The 19,812-nt window shown below is 38.4% G+C and overlaps 1 long non-coding RNA gene across 1 annotated transcript in view; it reads right to left on the bottom strand.

Moving 5' to 3' along the window:
- LOC137442451 (uncharacterized) overlaps positions 1–18,033 on the bottom strand; it is a 39,552-nt gene extending 21,519 nt beyond the window's left edge. Inside the window, exon 1 of the long non-coding RNA XR_010987689.1 lies at positions 17,928–18,033. This is a non-coding gene — a long non-coding RNA (uncharacterized lncRNA). The remainder of the gene's footprint in view (positions 1–17,927) is intronic.
- Positions 18,034–19,812: the final 1,779 nt, after the last annotated feature.

Genomic DNA, 19,812 nt, shown 5'->3' with positions numbered 1-19,812 from the left:
TCCAATGGTGTATAGTAAACAGGAATGCCAGACATCAAGTCCAAATTCTCTGCGCTAGTGGTGCTGAGGACCATGCTCATCTCTGGCTGCCCACTGGCTTAATTATCTGTTCCAAGCACAATTAGGCTTAAATGTTATATATGGTATAAATTTTATATACTCTACACACAGTAAAAGCTCAAAAGTAGACCATTAAAAAAATAAACCAACCAACCAACAACAACAAAACTACATCAAAAACATACAGGAGCAAAAAGACCTCTCTCAAAATGTGTGGCTCTCCCATATCTGAAACTGTGAGGGCTGCAATTTCATTGGAGTTTCACTTGGAAACACAGAAGCATTAGCAAAATCTCTTAACAGCACTGTCAGTGAAACCTCTCGCCTGACTCTGCTCTAAGAGAACAGTTTCATCAGGGATCATGAACTGGCTTCCTGAAGCCAATACCTTCTTAAATGTAAAAACATAACTTGTAAGAGCACACAACTACCCTCAGGTCAGTGTCCTGCAGGTAGTGCAGTTACTGCCTGCATAGTTGGACAAATGCTTCCTCCCTCACTCCATGTACTATGCCACTAGAAACTGGATAGCTTAACTTGGAGCAGGCTGGGGCAAGGGATGGTAAACAAACACGACTATGGTATTTTCTGGACTGATCACATTTACTGTGGGGAAAGAAAACAAACAGGCTTTAAATTTGAAAAAGAAAAAAAAAAAAATGTGCTCTAGCCATTACTTTCTGAGAGCCCAAGCAAAAGGCAAGAACATGGCTGACACAGCTACAAAGACTAAATTATAGGAATCTTACCCTGTCAGAATGAAAGCAGGCATGAAACAGGCATCTGGGTGCTTAGAGTATGCCCTAAGTGCCTTGCAGGAATACTTTCCCTGAAGTCAAAAGACAGCTCTTGGAAATAACACTAGAATTTGCACTGTCTGCAGAAGAGCTGATCTTAAAGCACAATGCAGTGTCATTACCCAAAGGTCAATACTGCTCAAACAGTTATCAGTCAAACGTAGGAAAACCTATCTTTCCATTGACAATAACACCTGGACAGCAGGATCTACCTCGGAATAGAACCTTTTATATGAGAGTTCAGTTAGTGTACAAAAAATATAGACCCCAGAAGAAAGCAGGAAATCAAATTCACATCATCACCAAGTCATAGCATTAGGTCGTTTATAGAACCGTTTGGGGTTTTTTCTCCAGGGTTTTGGCTTTATGTTTTCACAGCAGAACATGGGGGTTTTTTCTCTTGTTAGCAAAACGCTTGATTTTCCAGAGACTATATAGAAGACACTCACCACAAGAGAAAAAAAAAATCAAAACAAACCCTTCCAAAAGCAGCAGAGAAAAAGCTATGTGTGTAAGAAAGCCAGCCCCAGCAGCTCTGCGATGCAGACAACATTCCCTGAGAATGCATGGCCATGGAATCTTCCCTGGCCATGTCCTCCAACCTCCACAAACACATCTGTTTTGCAACAGAGCAGCCTGCCACTTGAAGGTTAGTTAATAGTATCCAAAGGCCTCCCTGTATTGTTCATATTACATATGCAAGTTTCATCCTTTGGCAGAATCTAACCTTTATTTTTTCTACTCTTGGAAATAAAGCTTATGTCAAGGGGGCAATGCCTCCAGTATCATCTTCCTTCTCTCTGCCTATCACATGCAGAGCCCAGGGCTGCACTGGAAAGAGTCAACGGTTTGCTCTTACAATGAGAAGGACCCTAACAGCTATAAGGCTAGCCCCAAGGACATGCATGTGCTGTTATGAGTGCAAGTTTGGATACATCTGCCTGGGCTCTAGGTCACTGAAGCTACAAGGCTACCATTCAGCCTGTTTGTTTAAATAATCCACAGACATTAAACAGCATCCTTGATGGTACATGCAAAGTAGGTATCAAGTAATGCAGAACTTAGAGAATGCCACACAAGCACCAAAAGACATTGAAGAAACAGAGAACATAATTTGCACCACTGATATCAAGCCATATTTTTAGCTGCAAACTTGTTAAACCCACATTCACATGCCTCCATCAGAATATTTCATTCTCTTTGATTAACAAATCTTTCTTAAATGAGGTTCAGTCCTACACAAATGTAAAATGGATGTGTGTTTTTTTAAAGCACTGAAACTGATTTGCATTTCAGTACATCAATATATCTATAGGACAACTTTAATAAAAAGGCTCAGCTCTTCCGGATTTATTTGGTCTCTGTGTTGGTTTTGCTGGTGCATATAGAGTTATCTTAAAAAGTGAAAGGAGATCAGGGAACCACAAGTAATCCAAGCAGCACAACATTTATGCTTGTTTATATCAGTATTTTCAGCTAGTACATATCCATGATTTATTTGCAAACAAATTAATTAATGTTTCAGCAGCTGTTTGCAGCCAGTCTGTGATGTAGTTTAAACAGAGATGACACTTTTTTTTTATTCCACAGGGGCAATTTCAAGTACTCATAGATTATATTCTCACTATCAGTCCAAATGATAAAAGAGTAGTGAATCCTGAAACAGCATAGCTGACTTTATGAGATCAGTGTGCTTCCACATATCCAGTTATTCCCTAATGCCATCTTTCCTGTGTTATCTTTTAATTAAGGCTGCATAATGCCAGTTTATAAACAAATCTCTAAGTAAGATCAAAACCTGACACATTTTAAATGTTTTTCATTCTCTAGTTTGTGGTTTCCTGGGGGTGTTATTCTAAAATGTACATCTCTGTATGAAACCACTTTTTTATCATATTGTGTATAATGAAAAGAAATGTTTGAATATGGTTCTGTAACCTGACAATGAACAAATAAATGAAAGAACAAATGCTGGATAGCATAAAAGATAAGCATAGTATACAGTAGGTAGATCACTGCAGAAAACATTACTATACTTCATGATTTTATTGCTCTTGTTAAAAACCAAATAACACAACAACAAAAATCAAACCCAAACAAAAAAGCAATCACCAAACATCCACCACATCACAACACCAAAACCCAAAGCCAAACCACTCCACAAGACAAAATCCCCAAAGCCTCACTAGGCTAAATTTCCTCCTTCTTCTTTGAACAGACTACACAGATTTTGTTGACTAATTGAGATCAATCCCAGTTGTAAATCGCCTTGCTATCCTACAGCTTTAATTAATCTACCAGAGGGAGTTGTTTATCAATTAACACTTGTTACAAATTATTAGTAATTATATGGACTTTTGCTTATATACTTCAGCCAGTAAAGACTAAGCCATACCTCCTTGCATCAGAAATTAATTCAATTATAATGCATCATTTTTTCCTTACACAAACCTCAATCAGTGCCAAAATACATGGGAATTGGCTTGGTGTAGGAAGGCCTAAAGTAATCCAGGGCATTACTTCTAACTAAATACAACAAATTTCAGTGTATTTTGTGCATAAATTTAGGCAATTACACTATGTGAATTAAGTTACTCAAACTCTTTTTAAACAATGGTAGCATTCTTTAATGAATTGCATGCATTTCCTTTTTGAGTAACAAACATCTTAAATAAGGAACATTAGGTAAAAGTTGATAATGTATTCAAACATTAAAGCTACCTATTGCTCTGTGCACTACATTCTGTGATAATTTTAATTGGCTTAATTGAGATGCACAAGTCTGATTAAAGTTTAATTCTTTTATATTAAAAAAGAGAGAGTCAAGTAGTTAGACATTTCTTCAATTATGTTAGATCTTTCTAGACTTCAAAGGAATGTTACAGTAGACAGCCAGATACTGGATGAACTGATTAAAGAATAAAGACTGCTCATTATAATCTAAGAGTACAAAATTGGTTTGTGTAGCCTTTGAAAGTTGAAATTAAGAGCTGTTGAGCTAAAATTCAAGCTACAGTAATTAACCCAATTTATAGCCATCTTCACTTACCTGGCTGACTAAGATTAGTCATTTGAAATGATCCACTGGATTCACTGGCTTATTTATAATTCATTCTATGACCAATGAGATGCAATTTCACCCTACTGAAACCTTCATTTATGAGACAATGACTTAGTGCCTCTACTCAATTTGGTTTTAAATACTTGGGATAGAACATTCTTACCATCTAAGTAGTAAGAAGATTACAAAATCTTTAGGAATAACACAAGTGTGGCATTATATAAAGAAGTGCCTTAAAATAAATTTTATATCGGTGCTACAGTTTCTCTTTGCTAATACATTTTACTGTCAAGTAGAAAGGGGCAGTCTGTTCCTGTAGGATGTGTGTGGATAAAGCAAAACTACTGGGCATGAAAGGGATAACTGAACTTCTAGTGTAATATTAGAGAAGGGGGCAAGGAAGCTTCATTCTTTAAAACTAGCCTGTGTTGGCAAGAGTTTTAAGCTTTGTCTTTATGGGTGATAAACACTGAATCAATTTATTTTAAAAGACCTATGTCTTTTGACCAAAATATCAATTTGAAAAGCAAAGGCACTGCACCAGATTCTTCAAGGTGATATTACTTGGAGCAAAGATAATTTCCATACTCCCAGAAGATAAGACCAGCTGTTTCCAGCACCTTACTAGTACTTGGTTGCATTCGAGGTTTAACTGTAGAGCAACGCTCCCTTGTAATTACCCATTCACTAGAGGCAAGAAGCATTATGTTTTGTCCCCTTTTCAGACACTGAAGTGGTCTCTTTATGTAATGTTGCAAAGCCTCTTGGTCTGGACTATGAGACATAGTCAATTAAGAAAAATTGGATGCAAATTATTGCAACATTGAACCTGCAACCACCAATCATGCCATTACAAATACTTAATTGAACTTGTACAGGAAGGCAAGTGCCAGTTAATATAACTCTTAAAAAGAAGCCTGTCTTCATTTCTGGAGGAAAACGATTCAGTACTGAGACAGACTGACAGCCCCGAATCTCAACTATCGCAACAAAGATGCTACCGGACATAATTACTTTAAAAAGATGATCTCTAAACCAGAGCTAGAAGGAATATTTTTGACAAACGACTTCAGGTAAGTTTTCTCTAACCTCTGGGGGGGGGGAAAAAAAATCAGATGGAAAATAACTAGAATCTCATCTTGTCTGCATCTATCTGTGGCAGCTCTGAACAAGGGAAACAGCACATTCAGGAACTAGCTGTTCTTGCTGGGACACTGTCCACTGCACCACTACACACTGCTTGAATCTTTGCCTGGACAGCCTGACAACTACCCATTCAAGTTCCCAATAGGGAGTACCACCTAACATAAAATTCCATAGTTCAGTGTTATGATAGAATCCATTTTTTCCCAGCATCAGAGAAAACAGGCTCATTTTCTCCATATTTGGAGCTTTTCTCACAAGCTCAGATAACCTGAGATTTCCTGCCCCCTTCAATAACACTTCTATTTTCCACCCCTCACTAGGGAGACTACCTTCAAGCTCCCCATATTGACTGATGCTTTACAGATATAACAGTAGCAGCCAGGTGGTAACCTGGAACACAAAGGCTTCTCTTAGACAGTTAGATTTTAACCCTGCACTGTGTGGATCTGCAAGTGGAAGCCAGGGAAGCTCTGAAAACTTTTTTCCTATAACACACTATCTACATACACAAGGAAGAGATTCTATGTGTTTTAACAAGGTTTTTCTACATTAAGAGTATCACTAAACTACATGACGATAGCAGGGTTTATACTTTTGCTTAATGCTCTTAGTTCTTTGGATGGACTGCAAGTTACTGAAGCACACAGTAAGCCACATTCTTACCCTGTCAGTGCCCTCTGCTAGCCCAATCTTTCCATCCCTTCATGTATGGACCAAAACTAAGCCTTCATCCTGACACCCCACTTCAGATCTTATTAATTGAACAGCCCAAGGTAACAGTGCTCATGAGAGACCTGTGTGTCCAGGAGATAGAGAAGGAAGAATTGGTTAATCCAGAGAAGGCCATCATCTTTTTGCAATGATGCTGCAACATGTCACCCAAGAATTTTTTCACATCTTTTAGACAGAAAGCAGAATATAAAAATAGAAATAATATTTGCAAGTTGCAATTAAGTAAAATGTTTTTATATTCCTATTCCTACCTAACTCCTCACTGTCAGTGCATCCTCTCAAAGAGATACAATCTTTCATCCTTGAGGCAGCCACGTTTCACTGATGTTCAATACAAGATTTTCTTACAGAACTGGATATCTTACTTTCTTGCCTCCTTGGAATATAAGATACTATTTTAAAAACTCATCATCTGCTACCCTGATTTGTAACTGCCTGACCTGCCAAATTACATGCTGAAAGAATGAAAGGGGAAAAAAAACTTAAAGTACCTTCCCACCTATCCTGTGTGTTCTGCAGATAATGGGAAGCGCTTGCAGCCACAGGAGCACCCACCTGGATATATGGTAAAGAACAAGTAACCTAGGTTACAAGTTCTGTACTCATCCACCTGCGGCAGACAGCTCTAGCAGATTTCACATCTAATTGTGGTTTCCTTATCAGCTCAAAAATGTTCCTGAACTACACAGTACCTTTGAATTTTCATCATTGGTCGAATCTGACAAAAGTCTTGGTATCATATCTCTCTCTCACTTATCCTGAGCAGATCTTGTTAGTGCAGATTAGAACTTGTTAAAGATTAATTCTTAAAGCATCCTCAAGCTTTCTTTTCCAACAAAGGAAACATCAATTATAGGCTCACACATAAACTTTGCCCCTGTCTTGAATACTTGCTGCCCTTTATAAATCTTAGATTTCTTCCCCTTGTGTGTGTTCAAAGGAGAGATTTTATTGCCTCCAGGGGTTGTTAAACTGATTGCAATACCACGTATTTAGAGCAGTTCAGTGGGAATTAAGCTGGTTCAATGCTGTCAGACCTAGAATATAGCTGTCAAATAGCATTACAAGTAAAACACCCTTGATAAGAAATAATGACCAAATGTCAATCTGTTTTTTACCAGCAGCACTACAGACTTAGCCTGCCAATGAGAAATGCAATATTTTACACATTATAGTAGCTATGCTTTTGTAAAAGGTGTTCCAGTCTTTCAATGTATCTTATTTTTCAATGATACAATTCAATCACAAAAATGTGTCTCAGACCTACCTTGGATTCAAAGCAGCAATGCTTAAAATCTTTCTTTAACCTCCTAGCTCTCTTTTGTAATATATAAAAAAAAAAAAAAAAATAAATCAAAACCTGACACATGCATTAAATATTCATTAATCATATTTCCTAAATGTTAGCCATGGAAAAAGAAATATCATTGGCTTGGAGTTGCTTGATGCTACTACAGTCTAAGTTTCAAGTTTCAGATACCTGTAACTTCAAAGCACAATGCAACCCACTAGGTACTCTTATTTTTCTAATTTATGGACTTTTCTTTAAACAACATTGTGTACAGAATTACTACATTCCTTCAGATTAATTTTGCAGATCCAAATACTTGTCACGTATATGAAGAATTAACATTCAGTATATATTGACGTGATGATCTCGAAGGTCTCTTCCAACCTGGTTTATTCTATTCTATTCTATCTTAATGCTTAAATACTTACTTTTCCTACACCAATACGCAGATACTTTTAAGACTTAACACATTTACAAAAGTATATATGTGTTAAAAACTCATATGAAGTTGTTCAAATAAATAAGCTATGAGACTTCAAAACCTAAAATCAAAACATTATCTAGACAGGTGTTTAAGGCCAGACTGGATGAGGCCTTGGGCAACCAAGTCTAGTTGAGAGGTGTCCCTGCCCGTGGCAGATGGTATCTGAGATCCGTTCCAAGCTAAGCCATTCAGTGATTCTATGATTCATTTATCCAGAAATGACAGGGTTCAAAGTAACATGGCTGAAAACTGATTTTAGGTAAATCAGGAGATATTTCAAAATATCTCAAATAATTCAGGTATCCTAGCTTCAGCTGGAGTAAGAATTTGTTAGGGATTCCGTCTGGGAGATGTGCAAGGGAAATGTTATACAAAGGAAGGACAATTAATATCTAACATAATATCCCTCAAAAAGGCATTTAAAAACTAAGCACACTATACAGTTCCCCAGGAGCCACTGATGCATGAACAAGTAACAGAGGGAAATCCAAACACAACCCAAACTCTAAAGTAAAGTAAGTCTAAAAATGTGGAAGCCAAACCGGCACTCAGTGAGGGTACCTGTTGACAGCAGTGAAAGTCCCAGCACCCATGAAATAAAATTACTGCAATATGTTTAAAATAATACAAGTACTTTGACAGAAACCTGCACAAACAACAAAATAAAATTAAAAAGGAATCTTGTCTTCCAGTTTAAACCTGCAAAGTATTTTCCATCTCTAAAATAAGCAAAGTGCAGACAGCATCTATTTACTACCTTCAAACTCAAACCTGATTTTTCCAGTTATTTTTTTTCCCTGCATTTTAGTAACTCGCTAGGAAGACATAAATCAAATTAATAGCTACCTCCGGTTTACCTGAAAGAACCTTGAATAGGGCTGAAAGGGTGGGGTTTGGGTACGCATAGAGAGGGCAAAGAGGACAAGAATGAGTGACTATCCCCAATCTGACAGCTTTGATCAGGCTGTACAAAATCTGAACATTTCAGAGCTGGTGAGCCACTACAAGTCCACACTTATCAATACAATTCCCTGTCTTCAGTGAATCTACACGATATGAAAGGTAGCTCTGAAAATGGGTCAGAACATCTGAGCAGAGATTTTGAGGTTTAGAGTTGTTGTTTGTTCTTTTTCTTGGGGTTGCTTTGCTGTTTTAGGGGTTTGTTTTGCAGATATGTTTCAGAACAGAAAGTCACAGTAAAGCATGACTGTTGCTAACTTCAGGCCCTGATCTTCCTTATCAGTCCAGGGCTTTGAGCACCAACTGCCCCCTAAACTCATTGTACACCCACTGCACAGTAATAGGCAATACTAGTAGCAGGCAGCAGTACTAGCTACATAGTACAGTTTTATAATTGCTCTAAAAGATAAAATATATGTTCCAATGTGTTTAATGAAGTAAATTCTACTTTTTGCACTAATGATCAACATTCATTATTAATGGCTAAAGTATCACATGGGGTATTCCCTTTTGGGTGAATTCATAAGAACTAACACTTGGCATTTTTGCTTTAACGCTTTTCCTATTCCTCCTGTGAACTGTTTACAGCTCACACACTGATGCTTGAGGAACAAATGATTTCAAGCTCAATGCCATCATTTCATAGCTACACTTAAGGAATCACAGGGGAATACAGTGTCACCACTGAGCAATATGAATAATTTCACATTGCGAGAGAAATGAGGCAAAGATGGGGCATTTATCCAAAAATCAATCCAGAGCCACATGCAAGTCTCCCTTTCATTTTTCCTTCCTTAATTGAAGTGAGAGATATCTCTGTGTGATTCAATTTTGTTTCCATTTATACAATTCAGCTTGCACTCTGCAATTAGAGATTTTGATAGAAACAAGCAGAAATTTCTTCCTATTGATGTTGAAAAGCTGTGCTTCTGTTGGTTTTGCAAATGACTCTCTGTTTTTGCATTGCAACTACTTCACAGTCAGTTAAATCACAGTGCAGGCAAGGTTCTTTCAAACTTAACTGCATTTTAGTAAATATTTTTTTTCTTAATTGGCAATTTTTCTATTAATTTTGAATCATTCAAGAAAGCAGCAACCAATGCATCAAAATGACATTCTCGTTATTCAGCTTATTACAACACTTCAATATAATCTGAACTTTACTTACAAACATAGAACTTTGCTGCCCTCTACCTGTCAACTTCTAGACTGCCGGAAAAGACAGAAAAAGCAGAGCTATGCCTGAAGTCCCCCAGTTTTCACAGAATACTAAAAAGAGCTCGTAATTCAGCTACTATCACACGATCCTTCTTGATCAGGCAGAAAATAAAAGTCTGCTTCTTGAGTTTAAATGAGGGGATGCTATTAAACTACTTGGGAAAAGAAAATTAAAAAAAGGCAGCCAAGCAGCTCTTCTGCTAACAATTAAAAATGGATTCCACAACCACCATGGGAAGAATGATTGCAAATGGCCTTTAATTATATTCAACTGGAAGTTACTGCCTGAAATCAATTGCTCAATCATCCCTGACTGTGACTACCAGCATGGCTTCCCTTAGACCAAGGCTACTCCACTTCTTTTTTAAGTATTGTGTTCAGTGCATGCAGGACAAAAATCTCTGTTTCTGCCTCTGCTTTCTCTCAGTCCCTTTCCTTTTACAGTCCGTATTTATCAAACATTATGGGGTTTGGTTTATTCTATCACAAAAGGCAAGACCTGCAAATGAAAGCAAAAGGAATCAATCAGAGAATCCACTGCACTAAAAAAGTGCTTAGCATCTATGACTGAAATCCCTGAAACAAACAAACAAAAATAGCTCTTCCTTACTTTCTTTCTTCCATAAGAAATTCAAGTTGCACTTCTGCTAAATACTTCTGACCAGAGAATCATAGAATGGTCTGGGTTGGACGGGACCTCCGAAGGTCATCTACTCCAACCCCCTCCACAGTCAGCAGGGGCATCCTTGACTTAGACCAGGACACCCAGAGCCCCATTGAGCCTCACCTTGAATACTTCCAGGGGTGGGGCCCCAACCACCTCCCTGGGCAACCTCTTCCAGTGTTCCACGACCCTCATAGTAAAGAATCCGTTCCTAACATCCAATCTGAATCTGCTCTTCTCCACTTTGAAGTCATTGCCCTTCACCCTATCACTGCAGGCCTTTGTAAACACTCTCTCCATCCTTCTTGTAGGCTCCCTTCTGGTACTGGAAGGCCACTATTAGGACTCTCCAGAGCCTCTTCTTCTCCAAATTGAATCAGCAATCATTTCAACACTCAAGTCAAACACTGTTAATTTAAATGCCAACAGTTTTAGTCCTTTTTAAACCTGTAGTTTGATAATTATATTTTCTTAATGTCCACTTAGTTAAAACACCAGAAGAAAAAAGAAAAACCTCTCTGTATCTGTGGTAGTCTATCCATCTTCCCTGTAATTCTTCCAATAACTCTTCTCCTGTCCACAGGTAGTTCTATAAAATAGGGAGACTAAGACAATATCCTTACTATCATAATGGTTAAAAATGAATGGGATAACCCAACTTTTTCTTGAAAGCTAAGGGATATCTTCCTCCTCCTTCTACCTCACCTTTTGGTAAATGAAGTTTTCAGCTAGAAGTAGACATACATGGAACACAATAAAGGTCCACTGCATTTTAAAGAAGTCCTAAAAAAAAGACAGATTGCTCAGGCTATTTGTACCACACACTATCACACACCAGGTCAAACATCCAGAGTATGACACAAACTTTGAAAGACAAATAAGTGTTTGCATCTAGGGAATAAAAACACACAAGCCAAATCCACTTTGTTAATTCTGCTCTTTGAAAGCCAGTACGAAGTAAAACAAAGTGAGTATACCTTTTTAGGCATACCCATGATTCATTTCTCTTCTGAGAAAAGCTCTCCTTCACACAGAAGACCCCATTGAAGATCGCTCAAACATGTTTTTTTTCCAGTAACATTAACAACACTTCAGATCTGACTGTTACTAAAATCAGGGAATCAACCTGGAGAGAAAAAGTTGTCTTTCATTAGAGTTAATGGCAAAACATCTGAGAAGCCTGGGAAGAAGAGTGACAGCTCCTGCTCTGGACAGCTTATAAAGATGTAAGAGCATACGCTAACCAGAGAGTGAGAGGGAGCAAGAAGGCTTTTTCTTGGTCATGGTCTAGGTTTACTCCCTGGCAAAGCTAACAATAAATCAACATTGATCATCTCAGGATTACACCAGGCTCTGCTGCCTACTTCCACATAGGATAAAAAGCTCCACAAAGTTCACTTGGGATCTCATTTTATTAACCATACTGTTGCACAGAAACTACACCAGTGGGCTCCATTATAAAGCCTTGAGATAGATGGCCACAATCAGTGTTTCAGACTTCCTTGGGTTTGTTGGTTGGGTTTTTTTAAATCTTGGGTTTCTTTTAAAGAGCAACAATACAAATCCCTTTTTAATGAATTCCCCAGAAAATAATAATTTAAAAAAAGTCATCAAAGCCTTCAGGACAAAAACCTGGTGGGTTTCACACGCCACAAAATCACAAATTTTGGATGGAAATCATGGAGAGGCACTTCAGAAATACAATTACAATACTGAATGAGCACTTCTTCAGCTTGTGGAAAAGAAAGTACATGAAAACATTTTCAACAAATGAAGACAGGTAGAGAGTAGGCATTTTGTTTAAACCAAAGTCCTGGAGTTGTAAGTTCTTCCAAAGATTAGTACCTGTCTCTGTTCATAATTATGCTTCCATCAACACTCACCATTGATTCAAAGGCTGGAAAAATAGCAAATGAACAACTGGGAGGAGGAGGAGAAGAAGAAATCAATACTGCATAAAATAACCTTACCACTTCATTGAGAAATCTGAGAGCATGAGTGGTAAACCAAATCTCATAGAGGAGGAAGAAATCAGAGAGGCAGAAATTGAAATAAGTCAATCTTGATTTACAATATTGAACATGAAGCTATGAATTAACATTTAGGTAAAACAGCTAATATGCAGAAAGAACAAATGCCATAACAGGATTACCATTATAGCACTCTTCACAAGCTTGAGAAACTAAAGATTCCAAATAAAGCAAAAGAGGAAGTGAAAAGACAATACACTATGAGGTAGTGGAGTCACCATCACTGGAAGTGTTTAAGAGACTGGATGAGGCACTTAGTGTCGTGGTTTAGTTGATAAGATGGTGTTGGGTGATAGGTTGGACCTGATGATCTCGAAGATCTTTACCAACCTGGTTAATTCTATTCTATTCTATTCTAGATGTATATTAAGTAAATATTTATGATATAGATGAGAAATAGTAAAGGCTAGAGGATATAGAAAAAATATCAGACAAAATTCACATTCTGACTGCAGCAGCTTCTGGAAAGTAGGAAGGTGTTGGTTTCTGCTTAAAGTAACACCTCTCTGCAATACTAAAGCTTTCACAAGAATTCCTGCTGCATTTAAAACTTCTCACACTAACTAGTATGTCCACCATCTTGAATATCTCATTTTGAAATGCTTGTTGACTTTTTAAAACTCCATCTGAACCACAAAGAAAAATCTTGATAATAAGTTTGATGAAGTCTTCGTAAGCATTCTAGGTGAGGAACACAAAATGAAAATCTGATTATTTGAAAACATCTGTGAAATGGAAACAACCTAGTTCTGTTTGCTGAAGGTCCTTCTGCATTTTGGCCATATGTAACATCCCAAAAAAAACATATTTTCATAAATCTCCACCTAAAAGGAACCTCTTGAAAGCAGCAAGGAAAAAAAAAAATATACACAGAAGTTCATTTCAGCCAACCAAAAACTACGTTAATTACAATGTATTTAAATAAGTGTTGTAAACCTAGAACTGTCCATTTCCTCAACCAGCACAGTGCTCTGCACGCTCTGAACACAGTTCTATGTCCATATTCTTACATTCACCAGGACTTTGTGCTTAGTGAACTTTGCTGCAACTCACCAAGGTGAAAGACAACAGTTTGTTTACACTTTAAGAGTTTGAAATAGCCCTCATTTTATCATCTGATAAAATCATTTAAAAAAAAAAGAAAACCTAAATTCATATAGCCTACTGCAGTTTAGTAATCTTTATGTCTTTCAGTACAAATACAAATTTATTAGGGATGAATTTATATACTTCCATAATCAATCTGTGAAACTGAATTCTTTGTTTAAAATAAAATATAGAGTCTCTATGGACAGAGACACTTCAGCTATAAATAGGATTTTCTCTCCGCCTTCCTGAATTCCCATATGAGGAAGGAAAAGCTAAAGGTCATATATGTAGACTTATCTTTACGAAGAAGACTGAAATACAAGTCCAGTGCAATCTCAAATTTCCATTGGTTCATCCTCTCCAAGTAAGCTATTCTTTCTTTTTTTTGTGACAGACTAGTGATCTGGTACATTTCTGGAAGAGTTGGAGAGATCAACAGTTCTTAAAACTACACACAAGAAACTAATGTGAAACTACAGATGAAAAGTAAGATAGTTTTACTCCATTAAGGTTTCATCTTTTCTTTATGGATTAGCTTTCACAAAGCATTTAGAATAGAATAAAAACCTTTATTTAGAATAAACCAAACCAGGTTGGAAGAGACCTTCAAGATCATTGCGTCCAACCCATCAACCAATCCAACCCACCCAAACCGCTAACCCATGGCAGCAAGTACCCCATCAAGTCTCCTCCTGAACACCTCCAATGACGGTGACTCCACCACCTCCCTGGGCAGCCCATTCCAATGGGCAATCACTCTCTCTGTATAGAACTTCGTCCCAATATCCAACCTGAACCTCCCCTGGCGCAGCCTGAGACTGTGTCCTCTTGTTCTGGTACTGGCTGCCTGGAACTGTACTTTTGTAATCATGAGAATTACTATCAGTTTTCTAAGCATAGTTGGAAGTGTCCAACACTCAATCTTACTAAAACAAGCTGGATGCTGTTCTGGCTGTGTTGCTGTCAATGGAAACTTTGCCACTGGCTTCAATGCATCAGGGGCTTCACACAGAGCACACTACTTCTATCAAACATGTGAATGTTCCACATACTAAATATATTTTTCTGGCAAATAGCAAATTAATACATGGAAGTTGTTCAATATTCTTCCTTTAAAGCAGCTGCAGAAAATTGTGTCAGCATTAAAAACGGCTTCAATAACCCAAGTATAATCAGGCTCACAGCATACATGTAACAACTTGTATTTAAAAATAGCCCCTTATATTGCATTAATCTCCAAGTTTAAAGCAGATGAGGGAGGTTGATAAGAAAATGAGTACTACCTTTCAAGCAGATCCTTTCTAGCTAGTTTGTAGTTAAAATACCTGTCAATGATGCTTTACAGACATGAAAGCTGCAAAAATAATATATCTGAAGTGAGTATAGGTAGAGATTATGAGGAGATTACAACGGCTGTAGGGGAGGGATCATCTTCTGTCTGTGCTCCAAAATGCCTGCTAGGCTTTTGGATAGTGTGAAAACACTGCCTACAACGTAACACTTTTAGGAGGCATGTGTAGCATAAAGGTCAGTTGATCAATCACATTTTTCAAACTATGTCTCTCTCTGTTACATCCTGAATGTTGCTACTTCACAAGGGTATTTCAAAAACAGCTGTTATTTTAGAAAGCCAGTGTTGTATTCTCATCAATTTCAATAAATAATAAAAAGAAAAAAACAGGAAATCCTTGGAATTAGAAAACCTATACAGCTGTCCCCCTTACCTCTTATCCATGTGACACAGAAATGCAGATTGTGACTGCATTGTGCAGATCTGAACAGTGAATGCAGCCTTACAAAGTGCTTAGATTGAGTCTATTTCTTCTCACTTAAAGTTACATTATGCTAGACTTAAGGCATGCTTTATTTACATGCATTCAATCTCTAGTGGGAGTTTATATACTGCGCACAGGATAATTTTCTAAGTGAACAACAGTCCAGCTTCAAGAAGAGTTTCATGCAGAATACAAATAGAAAGCATTAGAAGACTACCTCCCAGGGACACTGAGTTCCCTGGGCTTACGTTGGGGATGAGGATTGGTCGATCTGTTCACCCTCAGGGGCTGTCTGGAATTATAGATCAGGGACCTTATTGTCATACCCCAGCTGCTGCACAAAGCCACTAGAAGAAAGGAGATTTACGAGTATTTCAGCAGCACTGAACAAGGGATGCAGAAGCTATACAACTGGGAGTACAGTGGCTCTAAATCTGTAGGCATTATGCAAAAAGAAAATGCAGAGTTCGGCGTCAAGGGAGCTCTCCCAGAGCAATAGGACATCTTTGTAAACTCTCTAAAGAATAAATTTAACAGTTATTAAAAGAACAACACCCTGTTATTGCAGTCACTGAACTTTACATCACAAGGAAAGATGCAAGGGATTTTCAGAAAGACATCTGTCATTTAACAGTGACAGTGACCTCAGCACTGACAAGCAATTCAAATCCCCAGTGATGGAAACAAATTAACCCCTTGGTACACAGTGAGTTGAAAACTCCAGTATTAGGATTGCCTTGCACTGTAATGGTACAGCCTACAGAAGGTTTTACCTTCAGACATGCAGTAGATGGAATGAGGTATATTTTTTAAATGATAATTGCTGTACATAAAATATATTTATGGCATTATTTAACCGTGCTACTGACAGTCTTCAAAAGGTTCAAAGGAATTTCAGCAGCAGAAATAAACTCTTCACTGAAAACCACTTATAATGTAGTATTTAAGGACTGGGCAAGTGAGTGGGGAGGCTAACCTCCTTTATATGTAATTCACACAAAAATAATGTTTTACCAAGAAAGGGAGTTCCTGTTCTAGTCCTTTCAGTAGGAACTGCTACCACATTGCCCTGCAACCTGACCCTAGCTCCTACACACAGTCCTAAGGAAAACTAGAGAGAAATAAAAATTCTGACCACGTGTTCCAGACACTCAGATGTCTGCAGGGCAAGATGACAAATGGACCATAGAGATTACTTTATCCCAATGACTCTAGTAGCCCCATGACACTTAGAAAGGAACCAGGCAAGAAGCTCTAAGAAGTCATATAGTTAGACCTTCAGCCCTGCTTGACCCCACCTCACATTCTGAACTAGCACAACACAAAGGTATCCCTTTCTCTGGGAAGGACATCATACTCCTTACTAGACAAACCTTCATAGCTGAGGAAGGCAACTGAGTATGTCCAATGCTGAACTCTAGTCATTCCTACAAATAATTACATTGGAAAATTTGTTTGATCTGCAGACAACTGCTCCTCTTGAATGCTGACTTTTGAAAAAAAAAAACAAAGAAAAAGACACAAAAGAGACACATGGTGGGAAACCTATGTTTGAGTTTGGCAGAGAACCCAGCTCTCATAACCTAATTGTTTCACCAGTCTTTTGAAGGAGGAGATGCCCATGTAGCATCACAGATTGCTTAGTAGTCAACAGCATTGTTCTTCACTCACCCAGCTCCTTTGAAGCTGTTTACACTGACATTTAGCAAGCGTGTTCTCACTAATAGAAACAAAGTTAGCAAGTATAGATACACAGTCCATACAGCTCCTCTTTTCTTTAAAAGCTTAGAAATATTTACTTAAATATGCAGTAGGCTGTGCTTATTCACAACATATGGATTCTATGATTCTATGATATGTATTCCTCCTGCCACCATACTCCCTATTCTTCACCTTTTTAGGCACCCCATACAAGCTCCAAAATTCTTGATTTACCTTCACGACTGAGTATACCAAGAACCCTAGAAACACAGAAACAGTTTGGAATGCATGTGTTCTAGAGTACACAAGGAAGAGGTAAAGAAGTAAAGAGGAGTAAAAATGGCAAGCCTCCATAAAAAGAAGCAGCACAACTGGCATAAAGACTGAAATGTCAGGCAGAACTTTGTTTTAAATGAGAATCACAGGATAGTAGGGGGTCTCGGGGTCTTGTCAAGAGGACTTCTTTAATGTTTTTGCCACAGCTGATTTTGATGCTTCAGTTCACCCTCTAGGTATTTATTCCTTTTCCTGCAGGCATCAGCTTTGAAGTACTGAATGCTAGGATGAGGAAAGCTTAGATTTGTAAAATAAGATCAGAAACTCTTTTGTTTTAGATACTGGACTTCAGTTTATACACATTTTCATTTATACAGAAAGCCTTGTTCCTAGCCATATTAAAAGCTACTCAAACCTGATAAAAGACAGCTGAACTGAGCAGCAACACCTAGCACCTCTGTCAATTTCAGAAACTGACTTAGAAAATTAAACAGATCACATCCTATGCATTCTTGTACTTAAGAAGAAATTTTCATTGGTATCAAATCTGATGTAGGATTTCAATCCTCTCATAGTTTGATAGCTTGTTGCCCTCAAATCGAGGCTACTGCAGGCTTTAGACCCAAGAATATTCAGGACTTACCAAGTCTTTCCTTGATTTAGGTTGAGAAGAAACCTCTAGGAGAGACAACTCTCTGAGGGGGATTAAACACACAATAAAGCTTTTTGTTACAATCCTAAAAGGTAAGGACGCCATTTAACCAACTAAAGAAAAGCTCAGGATTCTCTATTTTAGAGCAGAGCCGCAGGTGTAACCGTACCGACCGGAGCCATCGGACCCGCTCGCTACCACGCGGCCGCTCAGAAATTGCAGCTCCCCCATCACCCTCTGCGGGACCAGAGGCGGTGCCTCCAGAGCCCTGAGGCGTGCGGTGCGCACATTGCCCTTTCGGTGGCGCTGTTGCAGCGCTGTTAAAAGAAGGAATGCGTGAGTTCCCGTCCGCACAGAAACGTGGCTCTTGCACACCTTGTTTGAGACAGTAAAAACAGTTGCGGTCTCACAACAGTCAGGACGTTGACAGTACATAGCTGGTCTTTGGTGAATCTGAATGAAACTGGAAAGGTCTCTTAGCAGGGATGTGCAAATAAATATAGCTGTACATTTCAGCTGGCACCTTCATCCAGAACTGTCTAAAAAAATGTGCAGTCTCTGAGATTCTGAAACAAACAAATGCAGTTTCCACTCAGTTTTTGAATGACATAAGCCGCAAAGGGAGTGCACAGCTTACCAGGAATCTGTGCCAGCTAGGGCAGCCAGAACTCCCTGAAACTGGTTCCATTCTTTTTTTACTAATGTAGGAAAAATTATTTAATTTGATGGAACATTAGCTACAAAAAGGACCCAGGGACTCACCGAAAAGTTTCTTCTAAGCCTACAGAAAATGGTATTTTTGTCAATTATAAGGAGCAGTTGCCTCCCCCACCAAATCTGTCATGTAAGCTTAAGCTATCAATTAACATACTTCTTAAGTGAGAACTGTCAGTATACAGAAGTTAATTATGTATTTTAATTACCAGCGAAGTCAAGAATGCTTAGAGGTCAAAGATCCTGAGGTCATAGTGGGTAAAAAGACTACATCAACAGAAATAATGTACTAAGATCTTCGGTAGAAGGCCCTGTCTTAGCTGCTCAGAAGCCATTTAATTGTCTCCAACTAGTAAAGAGACCACAAAGACAAAGAAAACCACTGCTTGCAGAAATTCAGGCAGCATCTCATTTCTCTGACTTACTGCAAACAAGTTCTCAAGCTAATGCTCCTCACAATTTCTAGAACACTGATACAGTTCCCATTAAGTTGTCTGGGAAGAGATCAGTCTTCCTCTTGTAGGGCAAGAAATCTATGAATAGAACACATATACAGTTGAGAGACCAACTTGTAAGGCAGAATAGAAGATTACATCATAGAAGTAATGCAAATATGAGTTAATCCTAGTCTTAAAATAGCAAACAAGTGAATGAGGAGAGATCTAGGGAGTAGACAAGCTGATGAAATATTTGGAAGAAGTCTGTTGTCAGCCCAGAAGTTCCTGAGGGACAGAAATCACTGCAGTTTGTTGGAGCCTGACCCATGCCTATCAACCCCTTCTCATCACTTTTCAGAGTACTCAGGGCCAAGAGAAGGTCTCAGGCCTACAGACAGACCAAAAAGCATGGCAGCTGCACCAGAGAACCAGCCTGGGCTAGTATCAGCTGCCCCTGTATGGAAAAAGAAACATACAAGGAAAGCAGCTCATCTGGCAAAGGATGAAGATGAACCAAGGTCATCATGGGAACAGGAGGAAGAGGCAGGAGTGGTCACTTGGTCTTTTATCTCCAGCATTGGAAGATGGTCAAGGACAAATGGTGGATGAATCCAATAGGAAACCCTGGCAATGAGGGAAGTCTCTCTGCCCAGGCTTCTGTTTCAGCAGTGAAGAAACTGTCCTAGAAGGTCAAGCAAATCCAAGAGAAGATGTTCTATTCCCCA

Source organism: Melanerpes formicivorus, unplaced genomic scaffold (genome assembly GCF_026170545.1).
Source record: "Melanerpes formicivorus ecotype bairdi unplaced genomic scaffold, bMelFor1.0.p_v2 SCAF_7, whole genome shotgun sequence".
Taxonomy (NCBI): domain Eukaryota; kingdom Metazoa; phylum Chordata; class Aves; order Piciformes; family Picidae; genus Melanerpes; species Melanerpes formicivorus.
Note: the sequence above shows the minus strand (reverse complement) of the source record. Positions and strands in the feature narration are given on the sequence as shown.